Here is a 24,266-nt window from a genome sequence, read left to right as displayed (position 1 = left end):
TTGGGTCTCCATTTGGGTGGTCAGTGATAATGTCGAATGCAATAATGTCGACAGTCAAAATGTCGAAAAAAAAATGTCGAAAAAAATAATGTCGAAAACCAATAATGTCGAAAATTAGAAAAAAATAAAATAAATATATATAATTAAAATGCGTTGAGTATAAGGGTTGAGAGGGTGGTGGAGGGGTGGCAGGGGGGTGTTGGGTGAGGGGGTTTGGGGGGACCCCCCCTAGTAAATGATACTCTTCTTGTTTATTTATTTATTGAATAAATAAATAAATAAATATATAATTAAAATGTGTTGAGTATGAGGGGTGAGAGGGTGGTGGGGGGTGGCAGGGGGGTGTTGGGTGAGGGGGGTTGGGGGGACTCTTCTTGTTTATGTATTTATTGATAGTGCTAAATGACATTATTTTTTCGACATTTTTTTTTCGACATTTTTGTAAGTCGACATTTTTTTTTCGACATTATCACTATGAACCCTCAATTTGGCTAAGGTGGTAGTCGGAAAGGTTTACCACAGTGCTTTCATGCTGCGGGTAACTCTTTGGTCCAGGTCCCATTCCTGTTGGTCCCGTCCTAAAAAATGTTGTTGTGTGTTGGGATTTCCTCTGTTACCATTCCTTCTCGCACCGCCCTGTGCTCCTCTATATCCCTGTTTGCCTGAATTGAATTCGAATTGAATTTGGAATTGCGTCCTCTTCCTCCTGTGCTAGTTCCTTCTCCTGCACTATCTTCGCTTGAGCTATACAATGTGCCTCTAAACCTTACTCTCCTTTTCCCAGAAATCTGCTCAATGACGCATTTATTTTCACCCAGAATATTGTCCCATGCCACATCCATATTGCCCCATAAAATATCCCATGCTACATGCAGTGTCTTCATTGCCCAATGCCATTTCCATCTTACTTGATTCCACTTTCACTTGTGCAATGGCACATTTGATTTACCTACAGATCATCATCACTTGCCAATTTCACATTGCTTTCTGACTATTGTCCACTGTCAATTTTGCATGCCTCAGAAACCTGCTACATGCCACTTTGACATTATTTCCAAATGGACACCCTTCCCCACATTGACATTGCCCCCAGATTGTTGCTCCATTATCATGCCTCTAGTGCATTCTCCAGAACACTGCCTCAAGACATTTTAACATTTTCACATGCCACTTTCACACAGCCCCAGTACATTACCCCATCCCACTCTTACTTTGCTTTAAGGATATTTCCCCCAGCAATTTCACATTGCCTATTTTTTTAAGCCAGTGTTGTATTGCCCCAGGCACATTGTTACATGTTACTTACAGATTCCCCATCACACGTTTATATGGCCCCAAAAGTTCACAATGTAATGCAACTAGAAAATTGACCCTTATTTCCTTTAGGTTCCTCCCAGCTGATTGACACTTTTTCAGTGCTCATATTTTCTGAAAACATTGCCCCATGAATTGGTACCTCACACCACAGGTACACTACACACTCACACACGCTTCAGCCTGACGATGTGAGCCGCCCCTGCCAATTTCTTACAATAAAAAAAATATATATTTTTTTTACTCTTTTTTTCATGCTGGGCTCTCACGGCCCCCCCAGGATGCACTCGCCCCACAGTTTGAATACCGCTGCTCTAGGGGGACCACAACTCCCCCTCACCACAACTAGGGGAATGATGGGCATTGTCAATCACTCCCCCAGCAACCAGCATTTGGTCCTCATATGTGCATAGCTCCCAATCTTTTGTGGCACCAAGGCGGGTGAAAACCACCGATTTTCTCTTTGGCGGGTGGGAGCCCATAGAAGTGAATGGGCATATGAGGGACTTGGCGGGTGATTCAGCTGCTTGCAAGGCGGGTGACACCGCCAAAAGCGGGTGCGTTGAGAGCTATGTATGTGTTCTAACACGTCTCTACATATTTGAAAGGGTATTTCTTGGTCACTGGTGAATGGCTGCAATACTCCCTGTATTCTCATTCATATTTGGGTGGCAAAAGCATGCATGCGTGAAAAAAGCAGATCATGGCTTCTGCCTCTGAAAGGCCCCACAGCTTTAATTGTTAAAGAAATCTTGGCTTTTCCCTATTCAAATAAACAGTCACAAATTAACACGTAGCTCCATTTTTAAACTGTCACTTGTATACCGCTATTCCGAACAGGGGCAACATGCTACATTTCCATGATTTTGTTTAATTTAATTATAAAAGGATGTATATATTTACCAACAAGGGCTGAAACGATGTGAGTAAAGGGCCCTGTGTGGTAGAGGGGACCCAAATCAAAGCTTCACATTATCTTTTCCTTGTTATTGTGACCCAGGTCTGTTTTGTTTTCCAACGTACACCCCCTTTGTCATTTCCTGCTTCCCTTTTTCACCCCAAAGACCACAGTCTGGCTTACATCCTGTCGCTTCCAAGACCATTAGTGGTGATGTGCGCAGTATAAAAGCCAATTTACATAAAGAAATCTTGTACTCTGGGCAAATGATTGCCTGCTTCTGTGCCTTATATGTCACCATTTTGATTCTGTGTAAGGGATTCAGTTTAAACGAAAAAGTACAAACCATTAGCATTAAACAACGATGTGACGATTTACAATAAAATAGTGACCGTTCATAGTTATGTCTTTTGTTTGTCTTTAATAATTTTTATTCATTTTAAACAAGAGCATAATAGTTATATGTCTTTGATATTACATTCTTTTAATATAAATATCCGGGATGCATTTGCAATCAAAGGCTGCTGTCACTCCCGATGACGTCATTTCCTGGATGGTCACTCCGCAATGCAAATGCAAATTAGGGTGACCGTGTCTTTTGCAGCCGCTGCTCATTTGCACAGATTCTTCAACTCCTCGGTCGTTTAAACTCGTCAGCTACAGGTTTGTAGACACTATAGTGTCTTTTTTTTTTTTTTAGTATATCAACATTTCTACCATTGCGACCTCTGACAAATGTTGTATGTGGATGAGCGTGAAAAAGAAACGTCTTTGAACGAACGTCCAAAAGCAAACAAGTTGGAAATAGAAGAGGGGCTGTGTCTGCAAACGTTCAATGACTTAAAGCTACGGTGGCGGCCATCTTGAAATGGGAGTATTCTGCATGGGTGTCTAGCCTGCTGGTGAAAATCGCACATAAATTGTCTAGCAAATCGCATAATACTTAACAATATGTGTTTCTGATAATAATGAAAAATAGTACCTACAAAAGATTAGCATCGTAGAATGCAGCACTGAACGATCTGCAATTTAAGGTGTGCATATATATTTCCTTATTGCAGACTGCCAACATTCGGGAGCCCCAGAGAGGGAGATTTCACCGCAGAAATCATGAGAATGTATTTTCCCCATAGGATTTACATGGGGTTATTATTATTTTAGGCAGGAGTTGGCAAAAAATAGCCAGATTTTTAATAGAAAAATTGTGACTCTCCCACCTAAATCGAATGGGTTGGCATGGATGTTATTGCCATAGATGAAAAGGAAAACTACAGAGTCAAGGAGGAAAGTAGGATACCCCATACCTACCTAACTTCCAGCTTTAGCCGGGAGACTGGGTTTTTACGCTATTCTCCTGGTCTCCGGGGAAGAGCGCAGAGTCTCCGGGTTTAACACTGAGCAGCAGTGAGGTGCCCGCTTTATTTCCCAGTCACTTATGGCCAGCCAGCGGGCGACTGCCCGGGGAGCAGAGCTAAACAGCTCTAGAAGGGGGCACAGTAAGGGGCCCACCCAGAAAGCTGACTCTGATCTGGCTGCACAAAAGATTAAGCAGCCAGCAGGTGCTCCTCAGATGTTCGGCTGGCTACTCTCTGCTGACTTTTGAGTGACTGCGATGCGTTTGGAATATGCAAACAAAGAAATGCATATCCCAAATGCAGCGTTTGAGATGCTCTGGAGTCACACACCCTGTGCCTCTCATGCTTTGTGTTGACAGCCTTTCAAGTGGGGCAATTTATAAGTGATGGCTCATTTAACAAGCCATTGTTTTTACACAGAACGTGCTTTACATTTTGATGTTAAAAACTGAACATGGGGCATTTTTATTCACCAGGCCAGCACAAGTATCAGTTAGCTGACCAAACCTATGCATTCCTCAATGGGAATTAAAATGCCACGCAGAAAAAGTTTTAAACTATTTTCTTTATGTTCATGTCTCTTTATTTGGCACACCAAAACGTTTTCTCTTTTTATATAATAATAAAATAATAATAATTTGGCATTTATATAGCGCTACGAACCCTCAGGTATCTGAGCGCTGCTTATTATTACCCACGGTGTGTGGTGCTCATTTATCGACCTCGGAAGGATGAAAGGCTGAGTTTGGACCCGCCGGGATTCGAACCTGCACAGATGTCAAAGCGAGTGCTCTACTCGCTCTGCCACTTGACCAGCGATATTACTTTTTAGTTACAAATGGCACATTCGTGGGAAGGTTAACTGTCATTTTCTTGCATAAGTATTATAGTGGCTGCTTTGGGACATGGACTAGATGCGTGCGCTCAGCACGAAAGGTCTTTTAATTTTCTAAACAAGCCAGCCACTGCCTAGCGAGCACACCAGATGGCAACTCAATGTCACTTGGCACCTTGATTAGGAAAGTCGAGTTCATTGTGTGTCACCATGCAGACAGTAGTCCATGGCAAATCAATGCAGTGATATGTGTGCAGCAATGTTTTGTGCGCTGCACAAGCCACCACCCTGTTGGTTAATGGTGTCTATGTGGCGCTCCCGTATGTAACAGCACATATGCCAGTTTTAGTCCGATGTGTCCAATGTCCATACCATAGCATAATGGAACATTTTGTGTATTTGGCTCTGACGAGCATGCCATACTGTGCCCACACTTAAACGCATAAAGCAATCAAAGAAGTTGCCTCAAATTGTACATCCACTAGGCCAAACGCCCTTTCTACACTGTCACACCATGATTTTCACTAGCTCCAGGCCAGCACTAATAAGTGATGGTAATGCCAGCTGTGTTGGATAAAGCATGGGACTGCTAGTTTTTGCAGAAATAACCCCTGAGGCCTGAGTAATAGTGAGGAGGTAGTGGCTGAGGAACTGTGGACTCTTTACCATGCATTAGAAGACGGTTTTGTTTAAAATGCTTCATCAACTTATTACTGGTAAGGCTAAAGTTTGTAAGAGGTACAATCCTTTCTGTGTAGCCTTTCTGTGCATTGTTTATTGGGCCTCTCTTCTACGGTATCCTGTCCTGTCTATATATATAATTCCTAAAATATGTTTCTGTATTGGGGGTTGGGCATGCTTAAACTGAGACCCAGCCCTTCCTCATCTAACATTTTTCAGAAACAAGAAGTAAAATAGCCATTGGACCCCATTTGAGTGTCTAATGTTGCAGCAATTTTATACTTGCATCCAAAAACATAAACTGTCAAAATGAGTATGTATGGTTTATGCTTACAAACATTTTAATGTTGGGATCAGTGTTGTGAACAGTTATGCGAGCACCAAGTCATGCATCTGTTATGAATTTAGAGATTCACACATGCAATCCTTTTATCACAGACTTGTTTATCCAATATAGAGATCTCTGATCACTGTTATAGTCCTGAAAAGCTCTGTGATTTAATGAAAAGCATACATGAACCCACACTGGTACTATTTGTCCCCTTTCCCACTCTTCTAGCGGTATTTTGAAAGAGTAGAATAACAGTGTACCAGACTGTCCACCTTGGAATGATAACCTTCCATCAGAAAATAATTCTTATGGTTAGTCTAGTATTCTCGCCTTGCAAAATACAGGTGAGGTGGTATGAACAGAACACCTGCAACACAGGGCCATTGGTCAGTGGGCCCTCAGACCCGGGTAGGCTGGTCAAACTGCAGTGTGCCAGTTTGGATAGTTTGAAACTGAATTCAGGCAATGCCTTTTTTTCCTAAGGGCAGGTGAGAGAAAAAACATTTACTTGGACAGCAAAAGCTGTGTTTTCACATTAGAATTCTTCTGTAGAGTACTTGCATTACAATGTAATGAAACCAACTTCATTTATATAGCAATTGTTTATTCCTATTGAGGAGGGGTTTTGTTGCCTGACACATAGGTTTAGTTTGGGATTAATGTGTGCCAGTCGGGTGGGGGGCATTCTGGTTTTTCGCCCTGGTCACCAAGTTGTCTAGAAACTGCCCTGCTGATGGCTGCTACCCGTCTCCACCACATCCGATTACTTTTTCTCCCCTTCAGCCTATCCCTCCTCTATTCTTAAGGTGTACGAAGCCAACGTCACTTTGCAACCATCACCCACCTTTGTCGTTTGCCTGGGTCAGCAATATTATTTGCTGTGCGTGGGTGACTCCTCACACTCCAGGAAGTTTATTGCCTGCTGGCAAGTGTGGAGTAGCACCATTCTTCGCTCACATGTTAAATGGGCACAAATAAATTGAAGGACCCGCATAATGGAAATTAAATAACCCAGAAGCACATGCATTCCAAAAACAAGAAACATCCCGTGGGACCTGCGCAGTATTCGAGAAAGGACCCAGAAGGATCTCTCCAGTGTAGTGAACAAAAATCACAGCAACGCCAGCACGGTCAAACACATTCACATGTTCAGTGGCCCCACTTGTGAGAAATTCTGACTTGCACGATTGCACCTCACTGACCCTGCATGCTCACTAACCACACCAATTTGCATATTTATACATTTTTCTTTAACACTGCCCAGGCCCTTCAAGTCGTCCAAGCACTTTACAATGTATTCAGGAAATAATTGTTATGGGCCAATAGTACAATATATCTGATTCAAGTCATTTTGACTTCGGCTTTCATTTTTTAAAAATAAAAAATGTGGGCAGAGTCTTGCTGAAATGGGGGCGGGCATCGGTGACGTCACTCCCCAGGTTTCTTGTCTGGAAATGTAGGCAGTTAGGGGATTCCCTCATAGTTACCAAAATGTACTGTGTTACCACGTATCTTCCAGCATATCACTTGTATAACCTATAGATTCGCCAAGGAATGATGGTATCACTGGTTTTAAAGTGAGCTATGTAGGATACAACTATTTGGCGATAGTAATGAACAGGTAAAATTATTTTGGGACAGCAATGAAGGCTGCAGGGTGTTTTAATATATTTTTGTGGGGACTAAGAGGCAGGGCATTCCTCGTCATATCATATTCCTTACTTTGGTTGTCTTGTGACACGTCCTCATTTGGGCTACATCATGCACCCTGGCAGATTTGTCAGTACATTTAAAACCCTGAGATATTTTGCCCGCACCGCATGCACGCACGCACGCATGCATGCATATGTGACAACATTCTGCATCACTTTGGAGGGAGATTGTCTCACAGAAATCGGGAGAACTAAACTCCTGCATTGGATTGTATTGTGATTACAATTATTTTAGGAGGGAGAAACGAAAAATATTCTCAAATAAAAAATTGGAACCCTGTTGCCTAAATCGGAAGGGTTGGCATCTATGCCAGCACGTCACCCTCTGCCCATAAGTACTCACAATGTTCCCCTTGCCGTACCACTGGTTAGTAAATGGGATATAGAAATATATCTCTATGTATTGAAAGGAAGGCATGGTATCAACAGTAAGACAGACACAAGTGACCACAGTTCAAGGGTGTTTATTGAACTTTAAAAAGGGTTTGAAAAACACCTATCTAATCCTAAATCTACAGATGGGAGCAAGCTACAAACATCAAACAATAATAACGCAGTCCTAGTAGTGTCTTGTCAAACTAAAAGGGCCCATACTAATAAACCTATTGCCAATCCTTACCTCCAAATAAAAATAGTGTGGGAAAGAATGTTATGCAAAAGAAAGAACTGTCCAAGAAATAATATGTCAAGAGTTTCAGGCGATTGACCTCCCCTCCCCACATTTTAAGCATGGGACAAGGCGGTACACTCGAGCTTAGCAAAGTCTCTGCCTTCTCTAGCGTGAGGGTGCAGTTCAAACATTAGCATCAGAGCCTTCCATTCCCAAGTCTCTTTGCCTTTCAAAGTCTCTTCTTTCAGAGGGCCTGATGCAACAAACAAACAAGTTATTTTCCTCTTTCAGATTTCCACAAGTACTCAATTTCTCAGACGATTCACTATTCACCCCAAATGCCCCTTAGCTGGGCTCAGATCCTCTTCACACAATGTTCGTAGGATATCCTAATGCATCCAATTTCTCGTAGGATATTCTTTCTCGGGTTCACCCTGGATGCCCCTAAACCGGGCTCAGATCTGTCTCTTATCACTTTGCTTTCAATCTCTAGTGTCTCTGTTTACTCCGGATTCCCCTCAGCCGGACTCAGATCCCTTTAAACACATTAGTCTCCCTCTGCCAGGCTCGGACCAATTTCAATTTCAAATGTAACTCTTAACACAAACTTGCTTTAACCAAAGCTCTTAGCTGATCTCCCTCCGCCGGGCTCGGATCAACTTCATCTACTTTTTTAATATTATTACTATCGAAGGCTTTCAAATCTGCACAGGGTTTTTCTTGACCTGTTGCAGGACCATTTCGATTTCACAATTCCCTTCCTTTTAACATTTGCCATCTTTCAGTTGGATACGTAAGAGAGACTTTCAAATGAGCACCCACGTGGTGCCGGACCACTCTGTTTAAGGTATCGTATCTTGGCTTCAAAGTTCAATCACTCATCTGCTGTTTAATTCTGTACGCGTCGCTTGCCACATACGCTTCATACACTGTTCTCTTCAGCTTTCACTATACAATGTTGCTGCTTGCCACCTTGGCTTCAACACAGACTGGTCTGGTATCAGTCTCCCCAACTCACCGGCTCTGCTGACTTCACTGGCGCTGCTTTGTTTTAGGAGCCAATGACAGTGCCACAGCAGCAAACGATTCTCCCCGCATTGACTATCGACACGGGAGAGACCCGGGTACCTCCGACACACAATGCAGGATTCTACAGCTTTGATTCCTGGTCTTATGTTTCCATTTCTCAAAAGGCTCATGAAAGTAACAGTCTTTCGATGAAAAGGTCATGGGCACTTCCCTCCTTGTGTTCCTCTTCGGTTTTGCCGTCTTTCGCCTTGTATTAAATTGCCACCTTGGAACTGCTAATTCCCTGTGTGCTTTGCCTTGCCCAAAGTGTGCTCTCGTACTCTGCCTTTTATCTGTGTGGGAAAGTGTAATGGAAGTCAGGTGTGTGTAATGGTCAGTAATTGCCTGACCCAGCCTGATCATTGTATTGCGACATGTCAGGTATACGGCTCATGTGTTAGTCCATTTTCTATTGTAGTGAGCTGTCCGTGAGGAAAGTTTTGTTGGGAAAGGGGGGAGAAGGGATTGAGATCCTAAGTATCCCACCTGGTAGGATGGGGTAAAGGTGTTAAAGGGAAGGGCATACCGGATCTCGCCTTGCGCTGTCCCACTTCCACTCGCCGAAGACGCCCTCACCCAGGTGATCCTCCTGCACTAGTCCACCCCCAGGAACTGGATCCAAAAGCGATGGCCGTGTCCTGGCCACATGGAGGACAGATCCCCAGGGACTAGCGGGTGAGACACTTACTGGTTTCTAACAGTATTCACATTTCAACATTGTGGATCACCTGGGAGGGAGATTTAATCTCGGAAAGCAGGAGAATACAAATATCCGATTGAATTACATTGAGTCTAAGTATTATTTTAGGAGGGAGAAAGTAAAAAAGCGGTAGGGTTGGCATGTATAATATTCAGTGAAAAAAAAGATCACTCAAGCAAGAAAGAGAGAAACAACATTTAAAAAGCGTGTTTCTGCATATAAGGGTTGATTCAGGTGCAAAGCTTGGTTGGAGTGTGCATTCAAAAATACTTCCATTTACAACCATGCCATACTTAAACATCAGAGTTACTCTGTATCTATTGAGCATTTGCAATGATGAGCTACTCTAGTACATTTATCACTCTGTTCTAAAAACAGTCCCATATGCAAAGAAGAGATTTGAGTACTCCAATTCTGACTTTACACCTGTCCACTAAAGAATACAACATACATAATAAGGGACAGATTCCAAAGTCAACACATAAACATATGGCAGACATTTTACTGTCATTATAAAAAAAATCGAATGGTAGGCCCTAGACCATGTAAAATAGTAAAGGCTGGGGCAGGTGGCCTGCAAGGATCAACAAAGTAAAACTTTCATGTTGTGAGGACACGTAGTAATCAGGACTAGAGTAGCTAATGTACTGAATGGAAACAAGTTTTAGTGCCAGGGTTTGAAGCTGGCATTCCACTACATGTGTTGGACTATAGAGGCTCATTACGAGTTTGATGGTGTAGAAAAAAGGTGGCGGTAATACCGTTCACCTCAATTTTTCCCACACTGCCAAACGACAAGTTTGGTGGTATTGTCTCTGCCGGTATTACTGGATTGTAATACCAGCAAAGTGGAGGAGTTACCTCCACTCCTCCACTTTGCCTCCAAAAATCGCCGTTATTACCATCCGGTAATACCAGAAGAGGTAATACAGGCAAAAATCTATGGACTCCATTGAATGGGGATAACACCGGCAAACATCCACTTGTAATCAGGTGGAATTATTACCACCAGAGGTAATACTACCACTGGTAATACCACCTGACCAAATGACCAAGTGACAGTATCAGTAATTCCGTTTGCCTGTATTCTGGCGTATTTATCGCCAGAATACCAGGAAACTTGTAATCAGCCTCTAAGTCCCCCATTTATCTTCACCATTGCCTATGGCTAATGGAAGTTGTAATGTAAACCCTTTGGAGGTCCAAAGCTTGAAGACGTCTCCTATATTGCATATAAATTGCCAGTTGCTATTTGCAAGAAGATCTTTCTGTAGTTCCCCAACCATTATTCTCATTGTTGCACACATTTTTTCAGACCTTCATAAAAGATAGGGTATATTTCATCCTTGCCATATGTTCAAATACAGTCAAACATGTTTATTTATTATTATTGTGTTTAGCCAAACTTCGACTTTTCACAATTACATAATCAACATGTTTCCCTATGGCTGCTACTTACCAATAAGGTCATTGAGGATTTTTGCAGGTGATGTTCTGCCTAATTTCACATATGATCTCATCACTGATGGCATCTGGCATGTCCCAAGTGGCTAGGGCATTCGGTTAAGTGGAAGTGTTGTAAATGTTGCACACATTTTCAAGTGTGGGTACACCCGGATCTACATTCAGTTGATTGGAGTCACAGCACATGTAGATGTCAGGGTGAGCGTGCATAAAATTTGGCTTGTCAGTGAGAAGTCACATGGTGGCAAACAAAGTGCATTTTCAGTGCACATGTGCAGCATACTGGGACATGTAAATGTGCGGGCAGCTTACTGTGAGGGTGTTGAAGAAGGAAGCTGACACAAAGGTGGCATGGGTTTGGTTATATACTTTTCTTTCTGTGTAAAAAAAGGTTCTTACTATCCCTAACTTCTAAAAGGGGTTTCCCTGCCCCAAAACGAATACTAAAAGGATCTGTCAGGATGTCCTTCAACATAAATTCCACCGTCCTGTGTCAAAACCTGCTTCTATCCCTCACACTATATAACTAAAAAGTTCCTTCTCTAAAGAGAATGGCTCCCTTCTTCTTCCAGGGTGATGTTCTCAAACCAAAATTACCAGAGGGAATGGCTCCCTTTCCATGGCTTGCAGGTTTCACCCAGTCCTCGCACAATGCTCCCTTCTCCTGGTGCAGCTCCTTATACTGTTCAATCAAACCAGGGTGATAGATCAGCAAGGAATATCGAGGCTTAGTACCACCAAAAATTGAATCCGCCAGTCATGAAGTCAAAGTTATGAATATAACTTTATTCTGTACAGATTCAAATATCAAAGCAGATAGCTATCTGGCTCCCAAGCGCCTCACAGTGTGTACCAGCAGACACTGTGAGGGGAGTGAGTACTGGTCATCACAAAGCATGTAGGATTTATACACAGTCCTGGTCATAGCCCAGCCCTTCTCCAAACTAATAAGTTACACATTTGGGTTTGTGCCCAGTTTACATAACAAATATAACAATATTAGTATACACTTTTGACATGGTATTCTATCCTTGAAGGTTCAATGGTGATGTTGGTTCTCCAGTTTAGATTGATCCTAGTTTCAAGAAACAAATTCAATAGTTTATTGGTAAGGCATATAGTTTTAGTTTGTCTACCATTCAGTTCTGATGTTTGTATATGGCTGATGCTATTGATGCAGACAACACTTTCAATTGAGGTTCACTGTGGCTCCAAGGTTCCTTAAAGATACTGGCAAACTTTGTTGTATTCAGCTGTGTAGATCTTTCCTTGTTTCTTGAGCTTTAGGATAAGTCCTGTTCCAAGAAATGCACAAAGGATTTCTTCCAAAACTCACAGCATTAGTTACTTTGCATTGTATGTCACTGTTTGAGGGAGATGCGTCTGTAGACATAGATAACACTTTGAATGGGAGTTCATTCTGACTACAAGGTCTCTTTGCACAGAACAAATAGCCTGCTCTTGGCAGCTCTACTGTTGACCTAGGCTCAAAGGTCAGTCTGCTCTGGCAGCTGAAAACATGGTTAATCATTTCTGAACAGAGAGCAAGAGTCAGAATCAAAATGGCAGATGATTTCCAAAATGGCGGCAAAGTCAATTCTGTCTAGATTTAGTTAAGCCTAGGTTTTTAATACAAATGCAAAATGGCTTAGGCCAATGTTTATAATCAGGCAGTATTTATGCGAATATGGTTTAACAAACCCTCCTTTTGGCCTAAGCCAAGAGCATAATTCAAACATTCTGACCATACGATGACCATGTATCATAATCAGAACACTCTGAGTTGCTGGATTCAAAAACATCAATTGCCATTAATTCTTTAATAGTTATTTCCTGCATTACTAAGGCATTGGTTGCTTTTTCAGGCATTTGTATCTTAGGTCCTAGTGTACCTACTGCTTGTGCACAACATCCTCCTATCATGGAACATATGACAGGGAGGCATTGTACAAAACAACAACAGAACAGGAGAATACCAAGAATCACCATTAAGACTGCAAATATCTTCCAACCCCATGGTTGTAACAAGTCCCAGAACCAAGTACTAAGATTCCCGTTTCCCTCCGGGACATGTACCTCCGTACTCAAGGTATGTAGATTTTGAATTGCCTTGAATATGATAGGGGAGGAGTCGGGTGCAAAAACACAGCATGCGGTACCTACCATTTTGCATACCCCACCACGCTCACCTAGAATGACGTCTAACACCATTCTATTTTGAAGGGCCACTAATCTAATGGCCTTTTGCTCTAGTGTCATGTTGTACAGTATATCGGTGGTCCTGTTGATGGTTTTCTCCAGTACCCTTGCTAGTCTTCTAATATCCTCGGAATTCATTATTTGTCCCCAAAATGACACAAAGGATTTTGCTACATCCATTCTCATCTCATCCCACCTTGGACGAGCTCTAGAGACTTCAGAGGTGCTAGACACATATACCCCTGGTAACAAGATACCCAAATAACAAGTACCCTGCCAATCTCTAGGTAACCAGGGATAAGCTTCATCGCCACAGACAAAGTAAACGGGGTATCCTACGTACAAAAGTCTGTCCTCACTGGTTAGATTTGCGATGTTGGTACAACCCTCGAATGTACCCATTGGCTGAGAACCATCCCTTTGTATGCAGAAGGAAACCGAGTTGGGGTTATGATTGATAGTATAGGAAGGAGGCATGGCATCCCGGTTGCCTACGGGTGCCAACTTGAAAGAGATCAGTGATTGAAAAGTTCTAGAGAGTCTATCAGAAGGCATAATAGAAGCAACATTGAGTTTGCTCCTATTTGCAAAGAGGGAACATCCCAAAGGTGTTAGGACTTGTTTCTCGAACTCATTCAGTTAGTTCCCAGAAATACTGTAATTCCAAGAAGAGGATGAATATACCAGCCCAATCCCTTTTCCCCGTGTTGTGGCAACTGTGAACACACCCAGCAATTTGTTCTGTTTAGAATTGCATCGGTCGCATTCATAATCAACAAAAGAGTATTATTATGATAACCCTGTCTATGTTGGGATTCTCTAGGAGGAAGAGTGTGCAGATGCACGAAAGGTGGAGACAAGTGGAGATAATTGCAGTAGGTAACAACGTCTCAAGTGGATGCACCCCTTCAATGTACCAAAACCCAAGCGCAACTACAATTAAAACAAGGACTAGTACTGTGATAACAAAACAATGGGTCCTCGGGGACCATGATCTCTGATGAACAGATTCTCTGTCAGCCACAAGACCGGTAGCTTGTTCCGCATGGGTAGATTTAGGAAAGTACATTGTTTCTCAGAGTCCGTTTAGAAGCCTCTCCATCAGGCTCTTTTAGTTCATCCGTCGGTGGCCCCTGACCACGTGGCCTATCTTGCTGGAAGGTAGCTCTGCCGGTCCCTGCCTCTTTATGTTTCAGCAGAAGAGTGACAAGGGACTGGCTCAACGATGATTCCTTGTGGGCACAGTCAATGCTGTGCTGTAAATCTGGTGCCTCGGACGCAGATCGTACCTCAAGACTCCACGTACGGCGTGATCTGTGAACGGAGTGTCGTCGCTTCCTGAAGGAAGTGATGAAGCCGAAGCAAGATTGCTCACTAGTGCAGAAAGATCCGAAGAAGAACTTGAAGGCAAAGCGGCAGTTTCCCTAGGCCCCACAGTCTCAGGAAGGATTTCCAGGACACCTTCTGTGTTGTTTAGAACAGATTTGTGATGCGGAACAGAGTGAACAATTTCCTTCTCTTCTCCTTTGTCGCGAGGCAGAGGAAAAGGTATCTTCTTGATGTGGGTTGCGTGAATCCAGTGTCATTTTCCGTCTACTCGTACAGCGGTCTGTGTGGCCAATAGGACTTGGAATGGACCTTTCCAGCGAGGTGCGAGACAGGATGCTCTTTCAAATGACTTAGTGAGCACCCAGTCGCCGGGTCGAAGTCGATGACCTGGCCCCTCGTAGTTTACTTGGAGGGCTTCTCGCACCTGTTGATAAATCAAATACAAGTTTTGAGTTAACTGGTCACAGTACTCAGAAAGGAGCAAATGCTCTACATCTTTCAACCATTTGGGCTTGGGTACATTCCAAATATTGGCTGGTCTCCCCATGATTATCTCATAGGGAGAGAGCCCAGTTTTTGTTTGTGGGGTCGTCCGCATGGACAATAGAGAGTTGGACCATGAGCCATCGTAACCATAGCGGTGACACAAGCATTGGGTAGCATCCATCTTTGTTGTGCATTATCTATCCAACAACCTTCATCGTCTAAACTTGGTAAACCCTCAGCCCATTTCTTAAGCTCTTCTGGAGTGGCATCAGCCTGAATGTCTTTTATACAATCAATTCCTTTGCCTATTATACAAGTGTTAGTCACTTCTCTCTTTATGTACATTTCAGAATACAAATCAGTGGCAGTCTGTTTGGCTATCCTGTCAGCAAAAGCGTTTCCTTTTCCCCCATCATCTGTTACTTTCTGGTACGCTGCGCACTTCATTATTGCTAGTTGAGCAGGAAGCGCAAGTGTTGAGAGTAGCCAAACTCTCAAAGTGCCATGTTGTATCTTAGTTCCATGTGAGGTCAAGAAACCTCTTTCTGCCCATAATCTACCAAAGTTGTGAACCACCCCAAAGGCATACTGACTGTAAATATATTCACACTAAGCCCTTCGGAAAGTTCACAAGCTCAAGTCAATGCAATAATCTCTGCGGCCTGCGCAGAGTTATGCAGAATTCTTTTGATTTCCACAATAAAGGCAGAATTGATTTAAATGATACACCGTTAAAAGATCCACAAGGGGATCTCCCCTTGTGGATCTTTTAACGGTGTATCATTTAAATCAATTCTGCCTTTAGTCTCTTGTTCTGTGGTATAGAGGCAGTCATGTGACATCTCGTCACTGCAAGCAATTTCTTGCGGAAGAGGCAATAGTTTGGCCGGATTTAATTTGGATATGCGGTGCAAATAGAATCAGCTCGTATCTTGTTAATCGTGCTGATGTGAAATGTTGCGTTTGCGTTCTGTTTATTAGAACGTCCACACAGTGAGGTACTGTCACGGTTAATGAGTGAGCCAGAACCATACCCTCACTTTGTTTTACAGATGCAGCTGCAGCAGCAACAGCTCTCAAACATCTCGGCAAAGTGCATGCAACAGGGTCAAGCATAACTGCAAGGTCTATTCTTCCCTCCATGCTCCTGCGTCAACACAGCCAAAGCGCATTCATCACATTCATGCACATACAACACAAAGGCCTTTTCATATTTTGGTGTGCCCAAAACTGGTGCTGAACACAAAGCAGCCTTGAGCAGATCAAAAGCTTTCTGGCAATCCAAGTTTCACGGTAAAGGCAAAGAAATGCCCTTCTTTGTCAATGCCAACATTGGTTTTATCATTAATGAGAAATTAGGGATCCACTATCTACAGTACGAAGCCATGCCTATCAAAGCTTCTGACTTCCTTCTGTGTATTTGGGACAGACATGCTAGAGATGCTTTGTATCCGTTCAGGTGTCAGTCTTCTTCCCTCCTTCGACAGGGGGTAGCCTAAATAGGCGACCTCCTGTTGACAATATTGAAACTTTTTAGTGAAGCCTTATGCCCATGTTCTGCTAGATGAGTAAGCAGCAACACAGTGCCCTCTTTGCAAGCAACTTCAGAATCCGCAGCTAAAGGTAGATCATCCACATACTGTAACAACGTGCAAGTAGAAGGTAACTCAAGCGTATCAAGCTGTTCCTTCAATGCTCTACTATAGATGCTTGGACTCTCAGTGTAACCTTGTGGCACACGAGTAAGTGTAAACGAGCATCCTCCTAAGGTGAACACAAACAAATATCTACTGTCATCATGTACAGGAATACTAAAAAAAAAGCATTCTTTAAATCCACAACACTAAAATAGGTAGCTGAAGCTGGAATCATTGTCAATATTGTAGTCGCATCAGGTACAATCGGAAACTGTGGGGCAACAACCTTGTTGATGGCGCGCAAGTCCATAATAAAATGAAAAGTAATCATATTATCCCCTTTCTTATACACAGGCAAAATCAGACTATTACACACACTCCCTACAATTTCCTCAATCACACAGTACAAGATCAGAGTCAATACTCTTCAAAGCCTGCTCACCTTCAACCAAAATCTTATATTGCGGAATACGTGGTCATTTAACACCTGGTTTCAGCACAATTTTAACTGGTTCAATTTGAAAAATGCCAACGTCATTGTCATTAACTGCCCATAGACGTGTCAGTACCCTATCTAATTCAGATGGTAAAGGTCTAGACAAAAACTGTGAGACAGAAGTTTGTTGAGGAGAAATCGTTAAATTCACTCCATCCGGAGAACAGTAAATTACGGCATTCAATTCTTTCACCAAATTTAACCCCAACACATTTTCACCACAATCTATCATCAAAAGTAATGGACACGAATCAGTAAATGGCCCCAGTGCAATAGGTACGGGCTGAGAGACCGGACTAACCACTGGTGTACCTGATAACCGTACAGAAATGTTGTTCTGCCCTGACAGAGGAATATCCGGAACCCGTGAATGATCTATGGAACACGTCTGTGCTCCTGTATCTATCACAAATAGATGCTTCCTATTCCCCATCTGCATCTCAACGTAGGGCCCTTTCTGATCGACGGGAATAGGTACTGGTTCCAGAGTCTGCTTCGGACTGTCCTAACTGAACAGTATGTCATCAAATGCGAGCTCCTCAGAGAAATAAACAGTCCAAGGATTATCAAAAATGTTCCCACTATTGACACCATGTTGCTGAATATCCTGTGAAGATGACTGTTGGTTCTGAGTGAACTGACTTCTGCCAGGACCCCCTATCCCAGGACGGCCCCTGGATCGTCTACCCATGGCACCATATTTTCTATTTGACCTCTGCTGAAGAATCGGGCATTGTGCTCGCCAATGGCCTTCCTGTCTACAATATGCACATTGGTTCATGTGTACAGGACCCAGTTGCGCATTATTCTGTGGTGTAAATTGACCTCTAAACTGTTTATTCCCACCTCTGGCCCCTCTAACAATCTATTGCAGTAGTACTTTAGTTTTCAAGTCTCCCTTCTCCTTTTCTATCCTCTCTTTTTCAGTATTGACTCTATTTTCATAATACTGAGCCATATGCAATACTTCAGATTGTGATTTAGCTTGCCAGGCGCTTTCAGAAGTCATAATTTGTGACTGGATATCAGGCAACAATCCACGCACAAATGTGTCTACAAACAGCCTTTTTCCTGACTCAGTACTTAAGTCCTGATCGCTAAAATCTGAAAACACTTGGTCGAATCGATAAAAACATTGAGTAGCACCCTCAGATTTCCCCTGGATGCAAGCTGTAAGCTTGTCCCAAACTATTCTTTTCTTTGGAACCAAAGTTTTCAATTTAGTTACTATTCTGTCTGGCAGTGTCAATATCACCTGTGGCGGTTTCTCACCAGCCTTCCTTTCTCCATCTATCCGTACCAAGTTAACCCATGCATCACCGATCCCTGCCTGATCATCTACAGTTCTAATCTGTTTCCATAAATCAGCAGGTAGGATCACAGGGAACATCAAATCTATATCACTCAGTGTGAAAACTGATGAATGCAAGACAGATTCAATTTCTTTATAAAATCCTGTTGAGTTCTTCCTAATATCTGGAATTGTTTGTCTAATGATATTCACTTCCTGTCTAGAAAATGGTACATGCACAAACGGTGAGACATATTAGTGTGCTTCAATAGTATTGGCTGGTGTGCCTGCCACAGCATCAGCTGAAATTTCTACTTGGGAACAAATGTCAGAGGAACCTCCCTCATCGGCATTTGTAAAGTAGGCAATTCTGAACGCCTATTAAGCAATAAAGCTAAATCTAGCGACAAAGTAGTCAAAGCAGTATCGGGAGAAAATGCTCTCTTATAAATGACCATCAAATCTGTGGGACAACAAACCTTTCTCTTCATAAACTCATCTTGTAGACACTCTACCATTACCTGTAACACTTTCCTTTGCATAGCCGAAGCATACTGACTAAACGTGTCATGCACTTCAATGGGATAAATTGAAACATCCAAAATCCATCTAAGAGCGTCTCTTGTGCAAATGCGCATTTCTTCATTCAACGGTTTTAATGAAGGAAGAAACTGCTTCTGCACATCTGAGGCTTCCAATCTATTACTATCCAATTCATCTTTCTGTAACCAATCTAGCTCCCTTTTAAACTCAAATACCTTCTCAACATCCTCATGTACTTTCTCTGCAGTTGCAGTGTCTCTTGAGTGGGCAAGGACATTCAAATCCCGCAAACCCTGTGGGACATTCATGTCCGTCAAATCACTCCAAATATCAGCTAAAATCATTCCCATCCCCTCTATCAAAATAGCTTGTTCAGGAATACTTTCTTGAACAGAAATTGCAACTACAACTAATTATTCACCTTCTTCTATATATTTCTTAGCCCATGCATACACTTCTCTTTTTCTAGCTTTGGATACTGCGCTACGAGTCACTATTCTTGAATCAGCACCCGCTCCTTCAATCACTGCAAGTGGAGCAGAACCACTTGGAAAAGGAAATTGAGACAAATCTTGTACAGCAGGTAGTGGAGACACTACCGCTGGCGGAAAAGACGGAATTACGGGAACAGCGACTGGCGGTAAGGGTAGTGATGCAGAAGGGGGAACGACAGCAGGTAGAGGAACGACAACTGGAGGAGGAGGAACAACAGTAGGAACAGGAATTACAACGGGAGAAGTTGGGACAGCTGGAAGAGGTAAAACAAAAGGGAGAGTCACATAGGGAGGTGGTGCAGTAGCAACAGTGCTACGCTCATTTAAAAGCTTATCGATTAGTTCGTCTGAGGCATGAAAGTCCTGAGACGGATATATTTTCTGTACCCCAAGTTGAAAAGCCCTATCCATGCTTCTAATAGATTCCAACTGTTTCTTTTGGTCATACAATAATGCTTTCTTTGAGTTAGACATATGTCGACGTGCGTGTTTCTCTTTACTCTTAAGTTGCTGCATAGCTTCCTTTCTCCAATTCCTAATTACATCAAATGCTGCAAGCCTGGCCTTTTTCTTTAACAATATAGACTCTAATTACTCTATACGGGCAATTTAAAAACTACCATGAACTGGCCACTGAAATTTGGAAGCATGTCTAGTTTGTCTGTGCCAAATATCGTTGAATACTATACTACCAAGGCCGTACTTAAAGTACATAGTACACGCCGGCGACCCCTCCGGGGGCGCCGGTCGGCCATATTCCAAAGATTGTCTGTCTCTGCGGAATAACCCCCTGAAACAGGCAGACAATTTCCCAGGCATTTCAGATCACTCGTGTTACCTGGCGTTGTTTGTGCTTGCAAGTGCAAAACTGCGACCAATATCGGGATTCTTAGGAATCGGGGCACGACTCACCTGATTTCAAAACGAAGGAGGTCCGATCGGATTACAAAGGATCGACGTGGCTGGCGATTTTGCCAAAAATACCCGCCTCTATATGGGGACCCTCGTCAAGATGTCCCCTCGAACTGCTTGCTCACCGTTCAAGGATCAGATCGTGCAGTACTGTCGAGGTGTCGCGTCTCATACAAAAAGGGGACCTTTTCCCACGCTCCGATCCCGGTGCGGTCGCTGCATCCTTGATTAGCAAGGTGACATCAATCTTGAGGGTGCCTATTCGGGTGCCATCTGATAGATCAGGAAGGAATATCGAGGCTTAGTACCACCAAAAATTGAATCCACCAGTCACAAAGTCAAAGTTATTGTAACGCTCACCTGGTATCCACAGGGACGTCACTCAGCCTGTTCTGACCTCTTACGACCTCGAACCCTTCCCTGGAGGCTATTCGACTGGAGACTGGGCCTGAAACACAGGATTGGTAGAGTTTAACTCCCTATTGTCTCTGTGTGCTTGAACCCCTTCTTCCGTGGGGTCCAACCCTTCCCTTTGATCCACAGCTCACCTTGTTTTCTTGTATAGTGTGCTCTCCGTCCTGCTTTCAGCGCAGGGGCGCGTTGATTGATGTGGGCTCGTTGCTGCCTAGTTACTTCATTGGCAAGAGTCCGACAGGTAAGTATAATGAGTCTTTTGAACATTTCTCTAACTTCGTTCCTTTCCTTCCTTAGATGATGTCCCGTGTCCGGGGATGGCGGCGTGCTGCTGAGATGAGTAGCGCTGAAGGTCAGTGAGAGCGCGATGCGCGATGCACCCCTTTCGCATTTGCATTGAACTGAGTTCTTTTTCTGTGTCTTTTAGGTGCCGCAACGTTTTCAGCGTGGATGCCGGTTATGAAGAACAAATGCGGTGGGTAAGCGCGGTATGCGACGCCTCTAGATGTTTCCACGCTAACCTGGAGTGTCTTTTCCCTCTTGCAGATGGATGAGAAGTTCCGGAGACAGAGTTCCTCCAGAGCGGCTGGGATTCAGGTAAGCGTTTGAAGCTCATACAGTATTTAAAAATAAGCGAAGATTTGCAGAATGCCTTTTTTCTGTTCTTTTCCCTTTTCCTTAGGAAGCGGCGTGCCGGGATGGGAAGATGCCCGCAGAACAGAAGGAGCGATGAATGATGGGCAGAAGCGCCGCAAGGTAAGGCTGTTCCTAACGGTGTTCATGTTCTTGCAGGAGCTGAGCGCAGAACAAAGATGCAGGCCTACTGGAGACCGATCCGAACACGGCGAGTGTCACGCTGCAGGTGCAGAAAATGCAAAGCATGTTTCTCAGCCTGGGTGTGGCTTAAATAGTCTCTGGGTATCCCAGGTGTCTCTGGGCTGAACCACACCCAAAAGACTGGACCGCATATGCAGTTCTGGGAACCGAAATATGTGGGGGCATCCATCTCGTCCCCATCAATGCACTACAAGTCCAATCCCCAATGTTATCCTATGGGAGTGAGTGAGTCTGGTGCCACAAGCGCCAAGTGTGACTCCAAGTGGGTCTTTGGAGGGATGGAGAGGCCCTTGAGGGCCATGTAGGTGATCGTGGCCTGGCTCCAGCCTGACATCTTGGAGGGCTGGGGACATGAGGGGCAGGAATCATGACAGCACTCCCCCCTAAGGCCCCTCTCAGGTTGGCTCTTCTGTCTGGTCCTGGTTTGGTTGGATGGTTTTGATGAAATCGTCTAAGCAAGCGAGGTGCATGGATGTACTCACAAGGCTCCCATGTCCTGTCTTGTGGACCATACCCCTTCCAGTCTACTAAGTAGTATAATTTAGATCTGACATACTTTGAATCTAGGATGTCCATGACTTCGAATTCTGGATCCCCGGCGACTACTACTGGCTGCGGTGGCGTTGCTACCCGGGTCCCAGGTTGAACAGGTTTAAGGAGAGACACATGAAACACAGGATGAATCTGCATGTTTGACGGCAAAGCTAGTCTGACCGCCACAGGATTTATCACGGATGTGACAGTGAATGGACCCAGGTATCTTGGACGGAAAGTTTGGGCTCCTTTAATGGACACGTATTTAGACGCCAGCCAGACTTTGTCTCCCACTTGGTAGTTGGGGGCCTTTGCTCGGTTTTGATCAGCAAACTTCTTTTGGCGGTTCTTAGCTTGAAATAGGTGTTCAGCTGCCCTTTTAAAGGTTTGAGAAATGGTTGTGTGCAAGGTTTTGACTGCTGGCATTTCCAGGGTTGTAGGAACGTCCAACTCAGAAGTACGTGGGTGGCTGCCATACATGGTATAAAAGGGTGTCTGCCCAGTGCTTGTGTGTAGGGAATTATTATAAGCATATTCAGCTATCCATAATAGGTTGAACCAGCTTCTTTCAGCTTGGTGTAACATGCAACGCAGATACTGCTCGAGCGTCTGATTTGTCCTCTCAGTTTGACCATCCGTTTGGGGATGGTGACTGGTGGATAGCTGGATGTCGATCTGGGCCATAGAGCAGCATTTTCTCCAGAAGTTAGATAGAAATTGAGTACCTCGGTCTGAGACCAAAACTGAAGGAAACCCATGGAGCCGTACGATGCCTTCAAGAAATACCTTTGCCAGAGTGGAAGCATTTGGGAGCCCCTTAAGAGGAATGAAATGTGCCATTTTTGAAAATAGGTCCATGACCACAAGAATAGTGTTAAACCCTTGGCTGGGTGGTAAGTCAGTAATAAAATCGAGGGACAACGTGTGCCAGGGTGCTGGTGGGATTTCCAATGGTTGTAATAGCCCAGCCGGTTTCTGCTTGGATGACTTGTTTTGAGCACACACTCCACAAGATAGGATGAATTGGATAATGTCTTTACGCCACGTGGGCCACCAATGATTTCGTTTTACCTTGGCTAGGGTTTTAGCGATTCCGGGGTGTCCCTCAATCTAGGAATCATGATAACCGGACATGACTTGTTCTCGTAGTTCTTGGTTTGGTAAGAGTAAACGATTCCTGAAGTAGGGCAACTGATCTTTTATCATGTAATGTTCTCCTTGTGCACTCCACGCTTGTAATTGCTCCGGACTCATCAGGTTTTGGATTTCTTCATTTAATTCTTTCTCAGTTATGGTTGCTGTTTTCCTAGGAGCTTGTCACTCGGGATGATTGCTATTGGGTCAGGGGTCTGATACCCTTGCTCTTCCACCCCCATACGGGAAAGGGAATCGGCCTTCCCGTTTTTCACCCCTGGTCGAAATGTAATCACATAGTCATATTCAGCAAAAAAAAGAGCCCAACGTAGTTGTCGTGAGGATTGGGCCTTTGCCGTTTTTAGGTACTGGAGGTTCTGGTGGTCAGTTATTACGGTGATTGTGTGTCTGGCGCCCAAGAGGTAGTGCCGCTATGCCTTAAAGGCTGACTTAATGGCCAGGAGTTCTTTGTCTGTGATAGCGTAATTGAGTTCAGGGGGTGTGAATTTACGCGACCAGAAGGCAACAGGGTGTAACTGGCCCGTTTCGGGGTCCTTTTGTGAGAGGACGGCTCCCATAGCCATGCTTGAGGTGTCCGTTTCCACCAGGTATGGGAGATCAGGGCGAGGGTGGCGTAAGATTGGGGCAGATGTGAATCTTGCTTTATGTTCCTGGAAAGCCTCCTCGGCTTCTGTTGTCCACTGGAACTTTTTGTTGCTTTTCCTTAGTAATGACGTGATGGGATGCACGATTTGCGAAAATCCTGGGATGAACCGGCGGTAGAAGTTTGCAAAACCCAGCATAATTTGAACCCCCTTGAATGAATTTGGGGATGGCCAGTTCAGGATAGCATCTACCTTGTGTACATCCATTCGGATTCCATTTGGCCTGAGAATAAAGCCCAGGAATTCCACCTTGGAGACGTGGAATGAGCACTTTTCGAGCTTGGCGTAGAGCTGGTGTTGACAGGGTTTCTCCAATACGGATCGGAC

At 43.8% G+C, this 24,266-nt stretch overlaps 1 protein-coding gene across 3 annotated transcripts in view; it reads left to right on the top strand.

The window, feature by feature from the left end:
- Positions 1–2,772: 2,772 nt before the first annotated feature.
- Positions 2,773–24,266, top strand: part of MTERF2 (mitochondrial transcription termination factor 2) — a 145,489-nt gene continuing 123,995 nt past the window's right edge. For all 3 annotated transcript variants that reach the window (XM_069628271.1, XM_069628269.1, XM_069628270.1), the window contains exon 1: positions 2,773–2,875. The gene's annotated coding sequence lies outside the window, so the exon portion shown is untranslated. The remainder of the gene's footprint in view (positions 2,876–24,266) is intronic.

This window comes from Ambystoma mexicanum, chromosome 12 (genome assembly GCF_040938575.1).
Source record: "Ambystoma mexicanum isolate Mex_15411 chromosome 12, UKY_AmexF1_1, whole genome shotgun sequence".
Taxonomy (NCBI): Eukaryota; Metazoa; Chordata; class Amphibia; order Caudata; family Ambystomatidae; genus Ambystoma; species Ambystoma mexicanum.
The sequence above is the reverse complement of the archived record's forward strand: the minus strand, read 5'-3'. Positions and strand labels throughout refer to the sequence as shown.